We start from the raw sequence: 18119 nt of genomic DNA on the forward strand, positions 1-18119 counted from the left end.
GGGGGTATAGCTCAGGGGTAGAGCATCTGACTGCAGATCAAGAGGTCTCTGGTTCAAGTCCAGGTGCCCCCTCTGTCATGATTGTTTTTCACTCCAGTGGAAGTTATACCTCCTTCTTCTGGGGAGGCCCAGCCTCATGGAATCTAAATTTCCAACAAGGGGTAAAGACTTCAGTATTCCTCCTGTGACATTTCTCATGAGCTACGTTTTCACCTCCTCAACCATACTCATTTCCTGGAGGGGCAGAGGAAGTCTGCCCTAAGCTTTCTCTGTGTCTCCCTTGTGCCTAATTATTACCATCCTGATTTTATTTGTTTTTACCAAGCTAGCTTCAAAAAAATAGGATCTGAGGCAGCTTGCAGTAAAAGATGCAATAAAAAGTCCACCAATGGAGCAAGTATTAAAAGGTAAGGGCTGGGCTTCCCTGGTAGTGCAGAGGTTCAGAATCCGCCTGCCAATGCAGGGGACATGGGTTCGAGCCCCAGTCCGGGAAGATCCCACATGCCGTGGAGCAACTAAGCCCGTGCGCCACAACTACTGAGCCTGCGCTCTAGAGCCTGTGAGCCATAACTACTGAAACCCACGTGCCACAACTACTGAAGCCCACGCGCGTAGAGCCCACTCGCTGCAACTGGAGAGAGCCTGCGTGCAGCAACAAAGACCCAACGCAGCCAAAAATAAATAAAAATAAAATAAATTTTTTTTTAAAAAAAGGCAAGGGCTGACTTACATGAGGTAGTCAACATCATAGAGACAGAAAGAAGGCTGGTGGGTACCAGGGGCTGGCAGAGGGGGGAATGGGGAGTTTTTGATTAGTGGGGACAGAGTTTCAGTTTGGCAAATGAAAAAGTTCTGGAGATGGATAGTGGTGATCGTTGTACAACATTATGAATGTGCTTAATACCACTGAACCGTATACTTAAACATGGATAAGACGATAAGTTTTATGCTATGTATATTTCACCACAATTTTAAAAATTCAAGGGAAAAAATAAGGCAAGAACTGAACATTTGAGAGAGGATGTAAATTTATTATTCCCGAGAGCCCAGGTTAGGAGAAGCTACTGCTGCTGAATGCAAAATGTATCTCTGAGTTTCCTGGTAATCAAACAGAAGTGAAAACATACCAGTTCATCAACTGAGCAAAATATTGTATTAGCTCTGAAAAACAGCAGGCATTCATATGATAGGTCTTTATAGATGGAAGGTTGGGAAGATGATGGTTATTGCCAGGGCAGCCAAGTACAGTCCCACAGGTTGTATATTACACAACTCCACCAATCACATTGTCCCTGGAGTTATGTAACATACAGACCCTAGATATTGTCCATATTTTATCCCCTTTACAAAAATAAGCATAAACTGTGCTCCACACACATACGTGTATAAATATATGTGCAGAGCTAGTGAGTTAACTACCCAAAATACATTCTTCCCTCTTGCTTAGTAATAGAGCCCTGATTTTATACTGAGCATTTACGTTCCCAACTAAAAGACCACATTTCCTGACTTCTCATTGGCTAGGGGAGGTAAATGAGTGATAAGAAGCAGTCATCAGACAAGAGTTCTGGGAAAATTTAAAAGAAGGACAAACATGACATGTCCCCTTTTTGGCCTAATTCATGCTTCCTACTTGGAGCATAGATGTGATGGCTGGAGTGCCAGCTGCCAACTTGGACCATGAGTCAACCTTGAGAATGGGACCCACATTTAAGGGAAGGCTGATCAGAGATAAAAAGAGCTTATGTCCCTAAAGACACCCTGGAGTGACCATGCCAGCCCTGGTCTGCTCACCTCCACATACTCTTTTTCAAAAGAAAGACAGACATTTCTAGCCTGTTTATACCTCAGAGAAGACACAAATCCAGATGATTCTGAGACTCATGCCCCTTCCCCATCAACAACTTTTCAAGCACCTAGCTCAGTAGATCTTAGTTACTCATTTAAAAAAGGCTCCTCTAACAAGGCCATTTCCTACACCAGGAACCTCCCATTGTTACAGTCAATGGGAGGCCCTCTCAGCTCCCCTGTAACAAGGTAAAGCAGTGCAGGAGAAAAGTCTTTCTACGGATGCAAGTTCCCTGGTGCGCCCAGCTCTGCCTGGTTCAAGCCCACCTCTCTGCAGGTTAAAGAGAGCCCAGGGGACCGTGTGCATTTGTATTCTTCCTTGCCTGGAAGTTCCCCCAAGAACTTCCTTTCTTTCACATCAGAAATGCATGGTACAAGACAACATATAGACTGGGAGAAAATATTTGCAAGTGATGCAACCAACAAGGGCTTAATTCCCAAAATATACAAACAGCTCATACAATTCAATTAAAAAAAAACAGTCCAATCGAAAAATGAGCAGAAGACCTAAATAGACATTTCTCCAAAGAAAATATACAGATGGCCAATACGCACACAGAAAGATGCTCATCCTTGCCAATTATTAGAGAAATGCAAAACAACACTGCAATGAGGTACCACCTCACACCATCATTAAAAAGTCTACAAATAATGAACGCTGAGAGGGTGTGGGGAGAAGGGAACCTCCGGAGCCCGTGCTCCGCAATGGGAGAGGCCACAGCAGCAAGAGGCCCGCGTACCGGAAAAAAAAAAAATGATGCATGCACCCCTATGTTCACAGCAGCACTGTACACAATAGCCAAGACATGGAAACAACTTAAATGTCCATCGACAGGTGAATGGATAAAGAAGATGTGGTGTGTATATATATATATATAATGGAATATTACTCAGCCATTAAAAAGAATGAAAAATGCCATTTGCAGCAACATGGATGGACCTGGAGATTACCATACTAAGTGAAGTAAGTCAGAAAGAGAAAGACAAATACCATATGATATCATTCATGTGTGGAATCTAAAATACGACACAAATCAACATGTCTAAGAAACAAACAGACCCACAGACATAGAGAACAGACTTGTGGTTGCCCGGGGGTGGGGGGAGGGAGGGAGGGAATGATTGAGAGTTTGGGATTAGCAGATGCGAACTATTACATACAGGATGCATAAACAACAAGATCTTACTGTAGAGCACAGGGAACTATATTCAATATCCTCTGATAAACCATAATGGAAAAGAATATATATATGTATAACTGAGTCACTTTTCTGTGCAGCAGGAATTAACACAACATTGCAAATCAACTATACTTCAATAAAATTAAAAAAGAAATTAAAAAAAAGAAATGCATGGTACTATGGTGAATGAGTCTGTACTGAGGAGCACAATAGCCACTCTCATTTCTAATTGGTTACCAGCAGCTGAATGCAGTTGCTAACTAGTGGAGTGTGATTCTTCTAGCAGCTGGAAAAGGCAGTTCTACAGAGGTCTTACATAACTAACTTAGCACAGTGATAAAGTCATCCCTAGATTCCAGAGGAATTCGTGGTCATCATGGCCCTTAGACTGGTGCTGCTCAAAGTGTGGTCCAGGAACCAGCCCAAGACCTCTTTGTCGATGCTTAGAAATTCTACAATCTGACACTGGCCAGCTCTGGTTTTAGTGGGTCTCAAAGTCCGCAAGTCGGATGTACTAGTATTGAGCTGTGACAGCTTTTTAAGAAACTAAAAATAAAGCTAGTCTTTGACCAAAGATAGTTGGAAACTCACTGCTTGAATTCATGCCCTTGGAGGTATGTTTCTCAGCATCCTTGGGCTGGAGCAGTAAAGCACTTTAGGCTTTAGTCTGCTGGGGCCATCAGGGCCCTTGGGTGCCTGCCACAGAAGGCAGACTAAGCTGTAAACATTTATTAAAAATATATATCTCAAAAAATATATATATATATATATGTATCTCACTAGGTAGGAGTGGTGGAAAAAAGAGTCTGCAGACGAGCCTTCCAGGAACAATGCCCCAAGCTAAGCTGTAGAACTGGCCTGATGAAGAACCACCACCACTGCATTGGTGCTGCCCAGGTGGAGGTGCCAGTTTCCTTCCCAGAAACCAGCACGTGCACTACATCTGTACCAAACAAGCCCTGAACACTGGACAATGACACCATCCTTGCGAGCAAAACAGACTCTACACCTCCCTCTTCTCTCTTCAAACCTTACACGAGTACCTCTCATTATTGGAGCCTGGAGAACAGAGTTTTCTAGCTTCTCTTTTGAGGGTCTTGCAAGGAAAGAAATTCCCCATACACAACAAGGGCATTTGAAATGCTCTGCACAGTCAGAAAACATGAAAGCATCCTTTGCAATCACAGCAGATTTTTGAATACTTAGTACCAAAAATAAGAATGCAAATAATTTCATTATTAATTTTGTGTGTTAATTACATGTTGCAGTGATAATATTTTAGACATTTTGGGTTAAATAAATAGATCTTTAAAATTAACTTTAATAAGTATTTTTGCTTTTTAATGTGGCTACTAGAAAATATATAATTATATTTGGGGCTTGCATTATATTTATATTGGACAGTGTTGCTCTGGATGAAGCATGACCTCAGAATATAAGACCTAGATAATGTTACCAATGTGGAAAGGGTGGACTATATAATAAATGGTGCTGGGATAATTGGCTCCTAAAAAAATCACATAAGATCCCTACTTCATTCCATTACAAACAAATTCCAGATGGATTAAAGACCTAAATATAAACTCAAACTTTTAGAAGAATATACAAAATAAAATTGCCTTAGTCCATTGGGGTGCTATAACCAAATACCACAGACCCAGAAATTAGCGCCCAGGGCACTAATCCCATTCATGAGGGCTCCACCCTCATGACCTGATCATCCCCCAAAGGCACCACCTCCAAATATCATGACATTAGGGATTAGGTTTCAATGTATGAATTTGGGTGGGGGCACAAACATTGTTTATAAAATATGTATAACTCAGGGAAGGCTTTCTTAAACACAACTCCAAAATCACAAACTATAAAAGATAAATTTGATTGTATCAAAATTTAAAGTTTTACATGACAAAAATTCGTTAGCAAGAGACCCTGAATTTTGCAACGCATATGGTGGAGAATAGATTTGCACCAGAATATAAGCAAGATGAAAAGTTTCTGGAGATTTGTTGCAAAACATTGTGAATATACTTAACACTACTGAACTGTCCACTTAAAAACGGCTAAGATGGTAAATTTTATGTTATGTGGTTTTTTTTTTTTTTTTGCGGTATGCGGGCCTCTCACTGTTGCGGCCTCTCCCATTGCGGTGCACAGGCTCGGGACGCACAGGCTCAGCGGCCATGGCTCACGGGCCCAGCTGCTCCGCGGCATGCGGGATCCTCCCAGACCGGGGCACGAACCCGCGTCCCCTGAATCAGCAGGCGGACTCTCAACCACTGCGCCACCAGGGAAGCCCGTGTTATGTGTTTTTTACCACAATTAAAAATTTTAATTATTTAAAAATATAAGGGGACTTCCCTGGTGGCACAGTGGTTAAGAATCTGCCTGCCAATGCAGGGGACACGGGTTCAAGCCCGGGTCCAAGAAGATTCCACATGCCATGGAGCAACTAAGTCCATGTGCCACAACTACTGAAGCCCGCACGTCTAGAGCCAGTGCTCCGCAACAAGAGAAGCCACCGCAATGAGAAGCCCGCGCGCCGCAACGAAGGCCACAACTAGAGAAAGCCCGTGCGCGGCAACGGAGACACAACGCAACCCAAAATAAATAAATAAATAAATAATTTTTTAAAATAAAAAAAAATATATATATAAGAATTCCTATAGAGCAATCAGAAAAAAAAAAAAAAAAAGTTAACCCAACAGAAAAAATGGACAAAGACAGAATAAGCAATTTACAGAAGAGGTTCTTTTTATGACAAATAAACATATGAAAAGATGCTCAGCTTTACTAGAAATCAAATAAATGAAAATTAATTAAAATAATAGAGGCACCATTTTCACCCCCCTGTCAAAAGTCAAGTTGAGGTTTAACTAGATCGAAAGTCGGTGAGGGAGAAAATATTATTTTCATTTGCTAACAATGAGAGTATAATTGGTACACTCACTGTGGAGAAAATCTTGGCAATCAAAATAGTAAAATAAATATTAAAATTATTTAAAACTGTAATTTTAAAATTAAAAGTGTGCATACAATCCAGATATTTCATTTCTGGGTATATTCCCTTGAGAAATCCTAGCATAAATGTATCAGGAGATGTTCATCGCAGCACTACTGTTAATTTGCAAAAACAGGAAACATTCTTAGTATGTCCATTAATAGTGGAATAGGTAAATAAAACTTCCTGGAGTCTTATAATGTATAAAATAAAGCAATTAAAAGGAAGTTTTAACTGAGTGTCCAAAATGAAATAGGTATCAGGTACTAAAGGCAGGAGTGAAATTGGAAAGTCAGGTCTGATAACCAGATGAGTCACCCACCTCGAGGGTATAAGAGGGTCAGGTTGTTGGAGATCAGGGTACGGGTGAGGAATACTTTTCTGGAGAGATGTGTTGTGAATATCACTCTTAAGTCTAGCAAAGGGGTTTCACAGAGTCCACCGAAGGCCTTGGTCCACGTGCCCTGGAGTTGGGGTTTGCAGTGAGGTGTGTCCAGCACAAAACTCTGCAGGTGGAGAGGAGCCGGCAGCTCTTTGGAATTGGCCTGTGCTACCAGAGTGGGTGGGGATAAAGGGCACGTGAGTATTTCCCGCAGGCCACACAGCCATTTTGGAGCAAATCAAACTCTGCGCAAGAGGATGGGTCGTGAACCCCAACAGAGAGAGTCTGTGTGACACAGATCCCGGAAAGCCAGGAGAAAAATGTTTTGCCAGGTCATAGGAGCAGTCGAATGTTCCCGATGGAGACCTCGGAGGAAACCCGAGGAAATGCCTGAGGAGTAATTTCCAACACTTGCCAGGCCCAGGGAAAGCAAACCTACCTCACGACAGTACTGATCGAGGAGCTTTCTTATTCTCCTCATCCTCTCCTCCCTCCCTTCCTCCTCCCCACCCTAAGTGCTGGGAATGAGTGACCGTGGAGGAGAGAAAGGAAGAACCATGTCCCAACTCTCCGACTTCTAGGGGTGGAGAGAAGTTGAACTCGATTTCACAGGACTTCCCTGGTGGTCCAGTGGTTAGGGCTCTGCGCTTTCACTGCTGAAGGCCTAGGTCCGACCCCTGGTCGTGGAACTAAGGTCCAGTGCGGTGTGCCCCCCACCCCCAAAAAAAAGTGAAGTCAATTTCAGCGTATTGATTATTACATGAGACTGGACATTTTAATTACGAATTCAGACTGTTACCTAAGTGTTATTATTAAAGTCACTTGGGCAAGAGAAATATCTCACTGAGAAAATTTAAAGGGACAGTGAAAGGCAAAAATGAAGTTGCTTTTTTTTTTTTCCCTCGGACGCGCAGGCTCAGCGGCCATGGCTCACGGGCCCAGGCGCTCCGCGGTGAAAGGCAAAAATGAAGTTGCTTTTTTTTTTTTCCCTCGGACGCGCAGGCTCAGCGGCCATGGCTCACGGGCCCAGCCGCTCCGCGGGATGTGGGATCTTCCCGAACCGGGGCACGAACCCGTGTCCGCCGCATCGGCAGGCGGACTCTCAACCACTGCGCCACCAGGGAAGCCCTAATGTTGCTTTTATTATTATCTCTTGGGTCCCACAAGTTCAATGTACCAGATACAAGAGCAACATAGATAACTCTTAAAAATATGATGTCATGTGCAAAAGGATTTAAGATGCAAAACTATACATTTGCATTATGCCGTCTGGGTTTTTAAAAGACACACAGAACAATACTAAATACTGTTACTGAATGTGAAAGTATTAAAAATGGGACTTGTATCCAAAATACATAAAGTTGTCAAAATTCAACCAAAAAAGCCAATTAGAAAATGGGCACAAAATATGAACAGACATTTCACAGAAAAGGATATACAGATGGTAAATAAGCACTTGAAAAGATATCAACATCATTAACCATTAGGGAAATGCACATTAAAACCACAATGGCATGTCACTACACACCTATCAGCACGACTGAAATGAAAAAGGTGGTAACACCAGATGCTGGTGAGGATACAGGAAAAATGGATCACTTGTATATTGCAGCTAGGAATGTAAAATGGTACAACCACTCTGCAAAACAGTTTGGTAAGATCTTACAAAACTAATTATACGCTTATATATGTGGTGGTTAATTTTGTGTGTCAACCCGACTGGGCCATGGGGTGCCCAGATACTTGGTCAAACAATACTCTGGGTGGGTCTGTGAGGGTGCTTTGGGATGAGATTGACACAGGGGGAAGCCAGTTGCCATGTCATGAGGATACATCAAGCAGGGGATAGAGGCCTCCTGCCAACATCTGTGTGAGTGAGCCAGCTTGGAGTGGCTCCTCCCACCCCAGTGAAACCTTCAGATGATGCAGCCCCCGCTGACATCTTATCCACAACCTCATGAGAGATCCTGAACCAGAGCCACCCAGCTAAGCCACCCCCAGATGCCAGAATCTCTGGAACCGCACGATATGATACAGACTTACTGTTCTAGGCTGCTGAGTTTGGGGGTATGTGGTTTTGCACCAACGTCTAACTAATGCCGAGTCCTTCTGCCATCAACCCGACACCTGCCCTAGAATCAACCAAGCCTCTGGACCCCTCTGGGGAATGACACAAAAGACAGTGATTGGGCGATGAGAGAGAAATCCAAAGAAACAAAAAATTTAGAAAATTGATGCCGTCGCGGATGGCAGGGGATGGCTAAAGGGAAGACAGGAAGAAGTGAGCTGTGTGGGGAAGGAGACACGTGAGGCAGAAGGCTAAAGTAACGATGTGAAAGTTCAAGTGCCTTAAACAGTTCAAGTGCCTTAAACAGATGCGGGATTTGGAGGTGAGCTGGGAGCGATGCTTATCTCCGTCCCACTTCATAGGTTATTTGAAAGTGGGCTCAACTGAAAAGCTGCCGATGAGTCTCTGAGCTTCATCTTCTGCCTGTGTATCAAGCCAGGTACAGACTTTGTTGTCCCAGACAGAACCTTCAGTGACCTTCCAAGCTGGTGCCAAGAAATGATGGTGCTTTTTGGAAAAGGAGGATAGCTATGACATAAAGGGGGACAGGTACAGTTGAGTGAGAGTAACAGCTCTCTGCTGAGTCAGAATGGGCAGGCTGTGTGTGAGTGGACGTGTAAAGAAGTCTGTTAATTACAGGGTTCCCTTGCCAGCAGGGGGTATGGCTCAGTGGTAGAGCATTTGACTGCAGTTCAAGAGGTCCCCGGTTCAAGTCCGGGTGCCCCCTGTGAAAGTTCCTTTTTCCTCCTTGAGCTGAATTGACAATATTGTGTCTTATAGAGACCACCCTCAAAAGGAGAGCCTAGCTGGAGCTTACAGCACCTTAGATGGCCACCCCTTATGACTCAGAGTCCTGTCAGACACTCGGCCCTGCCTTGAAGATGAAGAACAAGACCAAATGGATCCCCAGTACCCTCTTTGAGGGTCTGTTTCCTGGGATCCCAATGGTACCAATTTCTGTATTATTCAGGGTCCAGTCCAGAGACAAAAATTGCACTGGTCATTTTAACAGAAAGCACTTAATGTAAATCTGTGCGTCAGTTTCTTAGGGCTGCTGTGAAAAAGTGCCACAAAATAGATGGCTTAAAGCAACAGACATTTATTGTCTCACAGTTCTGGAGGCTAGAAGTCTGAAATCCAGGTATGGGCAGGGCCAGGCTCCCTCCGAAGGCTCTTGGGGAGGGTCCTTCCTGGCCTCCCCCTAGCTTCTGGTGGTCGCTGGCAATCCTCAGCGACCTTGGCGTGTAGATGCGTCACTCCAATCTCTGCCTCCAAGTTCACATGGCTGCATTCTCCCTGTGTGTCTCTCCTCTTCTTATAAAGACTCCATCATATTGGATTAAGGGTCCCTGACTCCATTGTGATCTCATCTTAACTAATTACATCTTTGATGCCCCTCTCCAAGTAAGGTCACATTCTGAGGTACTGGGGGCCAGGATTCAACACATCTTTTTGGGGGGGTGGGGACACAATTTAACCCACAACAATTGGAAATCACAGGACTGAAAGGGTGAAAGGGAAAAGCATCACGGAGGGAGTGCCTGCAAGAAACCACTCTGACTCCCGGGCTGTGGACACAGCTGGAGGAGGATGAACTTATTCAATCTTACAAACCTGGGCAGGGTCTCTGTGGATCCGGGACCCCAACCCCTAAGGAGGTGCTAGTGTCCCTGAGGTGACATGACAAAGCTGGCCCTATGAGCACCAAACTGCAGGTGGCAGTCCCCTGGGATGGACTGTCACAGCCAGGTGACACGGACAGGAACCCAGTAGGCAGGAAGGACAGTACTTCTTCCTGCTGCTGCCCAACAGTGTCCCCCCAGAGCCCTGCTGGCAGGACCAACCAGGAAGCCAGCTGGCAAAGGACAAGAGAGGTTTACAGAGTCCCAGACCCAGCAGCACAGAGCAGAGCACAGAAAGGCGAACTGGGAGCTTAGAGACAGTCATTTCTTCAGACAGTTCATCTCACCCAACAGTGAAAGGGTTGACGATATGGAGATTTGGGACAATGGGAGAGAGGCCAGCCTGCATCCTAGGGTGTGGCACTGTATGCTCTGACCCATATCCGGTCCATGTGTGTCCTCTCTTCGAGGTGTCGCATGCTTGGCCAGGCCAGTGGGGACTTTGAGTCTCAGGTGCTCAGCACAGAAACCACAATGGAGATGTCACTATAGAACCTTTCAGCTTTCGGGGAATGCTCCCCAGGTTATACCTCCTCCAGCACTGACAGTAGAGAGGCTGTGAGCTGTGGGAGAAAACAGCCCGCTGCTTCTACTAAGGCAGGGGGATGAGTTAGCAGTAAAGCAGGTCTGGCAACTCAGCCAACCCATTCTGAAGGGGCAACTGGGGCAGCACATGGAATGGTGTTAATTGGACCTTGCTGACGTGGCAGGGGGTATAGCTCAGGGGTAGAGCATTTGACTGCAGATCAAGTGGTCCCCAGTTAAAATCTGGGTGCCCCCTACCCTTTTAGTCACTAAAGGTGGTAAGGGAGTTCCCATTTCCTCTCCTCTTGCTAAATCTGGCTTCTGCAGCAGGTAAAGAGGCAGAGAAGACCCTTCGGATCCAAGCAAGGCAGCTCTGCTCAGATGATGTGTTTGTCCCACTCCCCTCCCCTGGTCTACCATGCAATCCAGCATGTACATTGATCTCCTGGCTGAGGATGAGGACTTTGTCCTTTGAAGGTAGCCAGAGAGAAATCTGAGATCACCTACAGAGGAAGAATAGTTGAACTGCTGGCTGACTTCTCAACAGTTGCAAAGGAAGCCAGAAGCTAGTGCAGTAACACAAGCAATATGTTGAGAGGAGATATCAGCCAACTTAGAATTCTACTCCCAGCCAAACCATTCTTCGAGAACAGACACAAGCTGTCGGAGAGTTTATGGCCAACAGATGCTCACTAAAGAAAATTCTATAATATATACTTTAGAGAAAAGTAAAATTATTCCATATAGGAGGTCTGAGATGCAAGAAGGAATGTTGAACAAAGAAACTGGTAGATATGCAAGTAGATCTAAAAGTCGCTGTCCATATAACACAGTGTTAATGTCTAATTTATAAGGTTTTTTTTTAAAAAAGATAGAACTAAAATACTAGGTAACAATAATATTTTAGGAAAGCTCAAAAGAATTAAAATGTCTTTATGTAGTTGGGAAAGAAGATGAAGATATTGATTAACTTTAGAGTTTTAAAATTTGAATGCAGAAATTTCTAGTGTATCTTTTTAAAAGTTGTACTTTTGCTGAGAAAAAGGAGGTACGGGAATGGAGGGTATATGCTGATAGTCTTGCTAAACGCTCATTAATTCTAATAATTTATTTGTTGATTCTTTTAGATTTCCTACATAGATGACCACGTCATCTAAGAAATTCGAAATTTTTATTTCTTCTTTCCAATCCTTATTTTATCTCTTTTTCTTATCTTATCATAATGGCTAGAACCACCAGGATCATGTTGAAAAAAGGTGTTGATGGTAGATATCTTGTTTTATTCTGACTTCAAATGAAAAGCTTTCAACATTTCACCATTAAAAACATGCTGTGTGGACTTCCCTGGTGGCGCAGTGGTTAAGAATCTGCCTGCCCATGCAGGGGACACGGGTTCGAGTCCTGGTCCAGGAAGATCCCACATGCTGCGGAGAAACTAAGCCTGTGCACAACAACTGAGCCTGCACTCCAGAGCTCGTGGGCCACAACTACTGAGCCCGCATGCTATAACTACTGAAGCGCACGTGCCTAGAGCCTGTGCTCCACAACAAGAGAAGCCACCACAATGAGAAGCCCACGCACTGCAACAAAGAGTAGCCTCCGCTGGCTGCGACTAAAGAAAGCCCGCGCGTGCAGCAAGGAAGACCCAACACAGCCAAAAATAAATAAATAAAATAAATTTATTAAAAAAAAGCATGTTGTGGGCTACACATTTTGTAAATGGTCTTTATCAGATTAAGGAATTTTCCTTCTATTTCTAGTTTGCAAAAAAAAAATTTTTATCATGGATCAATGTAGAATGTTCTCAAAACCAGCCCTTTTTTGCATCTATTGAGATAATAATATAATTTTTCTCCTTTAGTCTATTAACATGGTGAATTACACTTAATTGCTTTTTGTAAAATTAAACACACTTTGCATTCCAGATATAAAACAAGCTTGGTCATGAAGCGCTATCATTCTCATATATTTGTGGATTCAGTTATATAATAATTTATTTAATTTTTTGTACCTATATTTATGAGTGAGATTGGCCTATACATTTTTTTATACTACCCTTGTTGGGTTTTGGGATCAAGGTTGTGCTAGCTTCACAAACGAAGTTGTACAATGTATACATCTTTTTTATTCTTAGAAAGGTTTTTATACAAAAATAGAGTTATTTTGCATTAAGTATGTGATAAAAATCACCAGTGAAACCACCTTATCTGAATTTTGGGGGGAAACTGTCAAATAACTGTTTTAATAAAATTACTATTTAAAACTAGAGGACTATTCATCTTTTCTGTTTCTTCTTGTGTCAGCTTTGTAGTGTTTTTAAAGTTCTTGCTAAATTTCCACATAACATAGTTGTAAAGTCCTTGGACTCTTAAAACATGATTCATGGCTTCAGATTCTAGATCGTAAGTGAGTGACCTTGGCAAAGTTGCTTAACTCTCTCAGCCTTAGTTTTGCCATATATAAAATGGGCATGATAATAGAAATGAACGAAATAATAGTACCTAGTTTGTGGAGTTGTTGTGAGGATAAATAAATTAGTATTTTTAAAGTATATAGAATAGTGCCTGCCACATGGTAAGTTCTTCATACAGGTTTGTTAAATAGATTTAAATTTTTGTACATTATTTTTCATAATGTTCTATGATTATTATTTTAAAGCCTAAAGACTGAAGCTTTTTTCTTTTAATTTTTTGTTTGTTTGTTGTTGTTTTTTTCGGTATGCGGGCCTCTCACCGCTGTGGCCTCTCCCTTTGCGGAGCACAGGCTCAGCGGCCATGGCTCACGGGCCCAGCCACTCCATGGCATGTGGGACCTTCCCGGACCGGGGCACGAACCCGTGTCCCCTGCATCAGCAGGCGGACTCCCAACCACTGTGCCACCAGGGAAGCCCTTCTTTTAATTTTTTAATAAAAAAAAAAAGTTTTCCGGCCACACCACGCAGCATGTGGGACCTTAGTTCCCCGACCAGAGATTGAACCTGCACCCTTTGCATTGAAGGTGTGGAATCTTAACCACTGGACCACCAGGAAAGTCCCAATGCAGCTTTTTTTTTGAATTTTATTTTATTTTAATTTTTATACAGCAGGTTCTTATTAGTTATCTATTTTATACATATTAGTGTATATATGTCAATCCGAATCTCCCAAGCAGCTTTTTTTTTTTTTTTTTTTTTGCTGTACGCGGGCCTCTCACTGCTGTGGCCTCTCCCGTTGAGCAGCACAGGCTCCAGACGCGCAGGCTCAGCGGCCATGGCTCACGGGCCCAGCCGCTCAGCGGCATGCGAGATCCTCCCGGACCGGGGCACGAACCCGCGTCCCCTGCATCGGCAGGCGAACTCTCAACCACTGCGCCACCAGGGAAGCCCAGCTTTTCTTTTTAATTCATGCTTTTGATTATTTTTGTCTGCTTTCTTATTTTTCTTATCATTTTCACCAAAAGTTAATCAAACTTATTTTGATTTTCAAAGGCCAACTTTTGGTTTTGTTAGTCATCTCTGTTGTGTGTTTGTTTTCCATTTCATTGATTTCTGCTCTTCCTTGTATTTCCTTTGTTTCTCATAGTGTTCTTTTTTTTTTAATAAATTTATTTATTTTTGGCTGCATTGGGTCTTTGATGCTGCACGTGGGCTTTCTCTAGTTGCAGTGAGCGGGGGCTACTCTTCGTTGCAGTGTGAGGGCTTCTCATTGTGGTGGCTTCTCTTGTTCCGGAGCAAGGGCTCTAGGCGTGCAGGCTTCAGTAGTTGTGGCTCACAGGCTCTAGAGCGCAGGCTCAGTAGTTGTGGCGCCCGGGCTTAGTTGCTCTGTGGCATGTGGGATCTTCCTGGACCAGGGCTCAAACTCATGGCCCCTGCACTGGCAGGCAGATTCTTAACCACTGCACCACCAGGGAAGCCCTCGTAGTGTTCTTTTATCCAGTTTTTTCCCCCTAACTTTTGAGATGGATCCTTCGTTTATTTATATTTATTCTTCTTTTCTAGTATATTGCTCAAAGCTATAAGTATTCCTTTAAATGCTGTTTTAGTATCTGTCAATGGATGAGTGGATAAAGAAAATGTGGTATATATACATATATATATATACAGAATACCTATATATATACATACCTATAATATATATATACATATACAGAATACATATATATACCTATATATATACCTATAATATATATATACATATACAGAATACATATATATACCTATATATATATATATACCTATTTTATATAAATATATATATATATATATATATACCTGAGTACAGAATTTTACATTAACAGTTACAGTGTTTCAGCACAGTCCCTCAGTATCCACAGGGGACTGGTTCCAGGACCTCCCACCCCAGATACCAAAATCCATGGATGTTCAAGTCCCTTATATAAAATGGCATAGTATTTGCATGTAACCTATGCACACCCTCCCATATACTTTAAATCATCTCTAGATTACTTATAGCACCTAATGCAATGTAAATGCTATGTAAATCGTTGGCCGTGTGAGGCAAATTCAAGTTTTGCTGTGTGGAACCATGTGGAATTCTTTTCCAGATATTTAAATTCTGCACTTGGTTAAATCTGTAGATGCAGAACCCATGGATACTGAGGAATACTATTCAGCCAGAAAGAAGGAAGTCCTGCCATCTGTGACAACATGGATGGAACTGGAAAAAAAAAAAAAGTCAAACTCATAGAAACAGAGAGAGTAGATTGGTGGTTGCCAGGGGCTGGAGGGAGGGGGAAACAGGGAGATATTGGTCAAAGGATGCAGACTTTCAGTTACAATGAAGAAGTTCTGAGAATCTGCTTCACAGCATGCTGACTACAGTTAATAATATTGTATTGTATACTTGAAAGCTGCTATGATGGTATATCTTAAGCACTCTCACCCGTCCCCGAAAAGAAAAGGTAACTATGTGAGGTGATTGCTGTGTTAATTAACTTGATCGCAGTAATCATTTCACAATGTATTTATATCATATCATCACATTGTACATTTCAAATACATTAGTTTTATTTGTCAATTATACTTCAATAAAGCTGAGGGGAAAAAGAAACTAAACAAAAAATTCTAAATTATTCATGATGCTTTTGTCTGATTCTATTAGTTAGTGAGAAAAGTATGTAAAAATTTCCCACTCTAATTCTAGATTTGTTTTCTTTGTTATTCTGTCAAGTTTTTGCCTGACATATTTTGAAGCTATATTATTAGAAACATAAAAATTAGGGATTCTTTAATCTACCTGGTAAATTCAGCCTTTTAGCATAAATTCGTGATCTTCTCATCTCTAATAATATCCCAGGTCTTCAAGTCTATTTTGTCTGATAATAGTATACACCCACTTGCTTTTTGTTAACGTTCTACAAGTCATATATTTTTTCTTTCTTTTACTTTCAATCTTTCTGTATGCCTAAGTTTTAGATGTGTCTTTTGTAAATAAAACATGGTTGGTTGTTTTAACTCAATGTGATAATCATTGTCTTTTAATCTGGGGCATTTAATTTCTTTACTTTTAATGTAATTGCTGATGTTTTTATATTCAAATCTACCACCTTATTTTGTGCTTCAATATGTGTCACTTATTTGTTTTTCTCTCCTTCTTCCTTTTTTTGTTTGAGATTTTTGTAATGCCATTATTTCCCCGTTAGTCTGAAAAATATAAATGCTACTTGTTCTATTTTAGTGATTATGCTAGAAACTCAATATGCATAGTTATTTTTCAAAGTACCCTCCTCTTAGGTAATACAAACATCTTAGAACACTTTAACTCCACTTACTTTCCTCCCATCTTACGTTACTCCATATGTTGTTTTAACCTCATTATTGTTACTGTTTTATACAGTCAATGTTCGCTTAGATTTATTAATATACTTACTATTTTTTTGCCTCTTTCTTCCTTCCTACATCTCTATCCTTCCATCCAGATCAGTTCTAAGCTGCTTAGAATATCCCCTTACGAATTTCCGTTAGTGCATGCCTGTTGATGAATTCTTTCAGTTTTGGTTTGTCTGAAATTGTCTTTATTTTACCTTCACTCATGAAGGATATTTTACCTGAGTACAGAATTTTACGTTAACAGTTACAGTGTTTCAGCACAGTCCCTCAGTATCCACAGGGGACTGGTTCCAGGACCTCCCACCCCAGATACTAAAATCCATGGATGTTCAAGTCCCTTATATAAACTGGCATAGTATTTTCATGTAACCTATGCACACCCTCCCATATACTTTAAATCATCTCTAGATCACTTATAGCACCTAATGCAATGTAAATGCTATGTAAATCGTTGGCCGTGTGAGGCAAATTCAAGTTTTGCTGTGTGGAACCATGTGGAATTCTTTTCCAGATATTTTAATTCCGCACTTGGTTAAATCTGTAGATGCACAACCCATGGATACTGAGGGCCAACTGTATACACAATTCCACTGCCTTCTGGCTTTCACTGTTGCTCTTGAGAACTCAGTTAATTTAATTGGCACTCCACTGAAAGTAATGTCTTCTTTTCTATTATATTTTAAGAGTTTCTTCTTATCTCTGATTTTCTGCAATTTTACTACAGTAACTCTAGGTATGCATTTCATCTTGCTTATTATGTTTGAGATTCATTAGGGCTCTTGACTATAAGAACTGATGTCTTTCATTAGTTGTGAAATCATCTCAATGGCTGTCTCCTCAAATATTGCATCCACTTCATTCTCACTCATTTCTTCCAGGACTCCATTTAAATGGACATTAGACCACCTCATTGTAGCCTCTGTATTTACTACTCTCTATTCTGTGTTTGTCATACTTTTGTCTCTCCATGCTTTATTATGGATAGTTTTTCTTCCCAATGTTCCAATTCACTGATTTTCTCTTTAGCTGAATCTACTCACTGGGTAGAACATGGACATATTCATTGAGTGTTTAATTTTAGTTATTGATTTTTAGATATAAAATTTCTAAAAACTCAAAAAAGTTTTTCTAGGTTGTTCTCTTTTCAAATCTTCGTAGTCACTTTTTATGCTTTCCAGTTTCCTACTGAAATATTCAAGCTTGGCTTCTCTCTCCTTGAACACAGCAAGCACTGTCATTTTACAGTGCGTTTCTGACAGTTCTAATAAAAAAGTCCCCGTGTTTAGTTATGTGATCTGTTGCTTCTATTGATTTTCACTGATGGCATTTTGCTTCCCCGTGCACATAGTTATCCTTGACTGTATGTTGAGCATTGTATTCAAAATTTTATTTGTAGGGCTTCTCCGGTGGCGCGGTGGTTGGGAGTCCGCCTGCCGATGCGGGGGACGCGGGTCCGTGCCCCGGTCAGGGAGGATCCCACATGCCGCGGAGCGGATGGGCCCGTGGGCCATGGCCGCTGGGCCTGCGCGTCTGGAGCCTGTGCTCTGCAGCGGGAGGGACCACAGCGGTGAGAGGCCCGTGTACCGTAAAAAAAAAAAAAAAAAA

At 41.9% G+C, this 18119-nt stretch overlaps 3 non-coding genes across 3 annotated transcripts; all 3 read left to right on the forward strand.

The window, feature by feature from the left end:
• TRNAC-GCA (transfer RNA cysteine (anticodon GCA)) lies at positions 1–72 on the forward strand. The gene has a single exon. It is a non-coding gene; the product is annotated as a tRNA-Cys (tRNA).
• A 9063-nt stretch (positions 73–9135) lies between these two features.
• Positions 9136–9207, forward strand: TRNAC-GCA (transfer RNA cysteine (anticodon GCA)). Its single transcript has one exon. It is a non-coding gene; the product is annotated as a tRNA-Cys (tRNA).
• Positions 9208–10871: 1664 nt separating this feature from the next.
• TRNAC-GCA (transfer RNA cysteine (anticodon GCA)) lies at positions 10872–10943 on the forward strand. The gene has a single exon. It is a non-coding gene; the product is annotated as a tRNA-Cys (tRNA).
• Positions 10944–18119: the final 7176 nt, after the last annotated feature.

Source organism: Physeter macrocephalus, chromosome 5, assembly GCF_002837175.3.
Source record: "Physeter macrocephalus isolate SW-GA chromosome 5, ASM283717v5, whole genome shotgun sequence".
NCBI classification, from domain to species: domain Eukaryota; kingdom Metazoa; phylum Chordata; class Mammalia; order Artiodactyla; family Physeteridae; genus Physeter; species Physeter macrocephalus.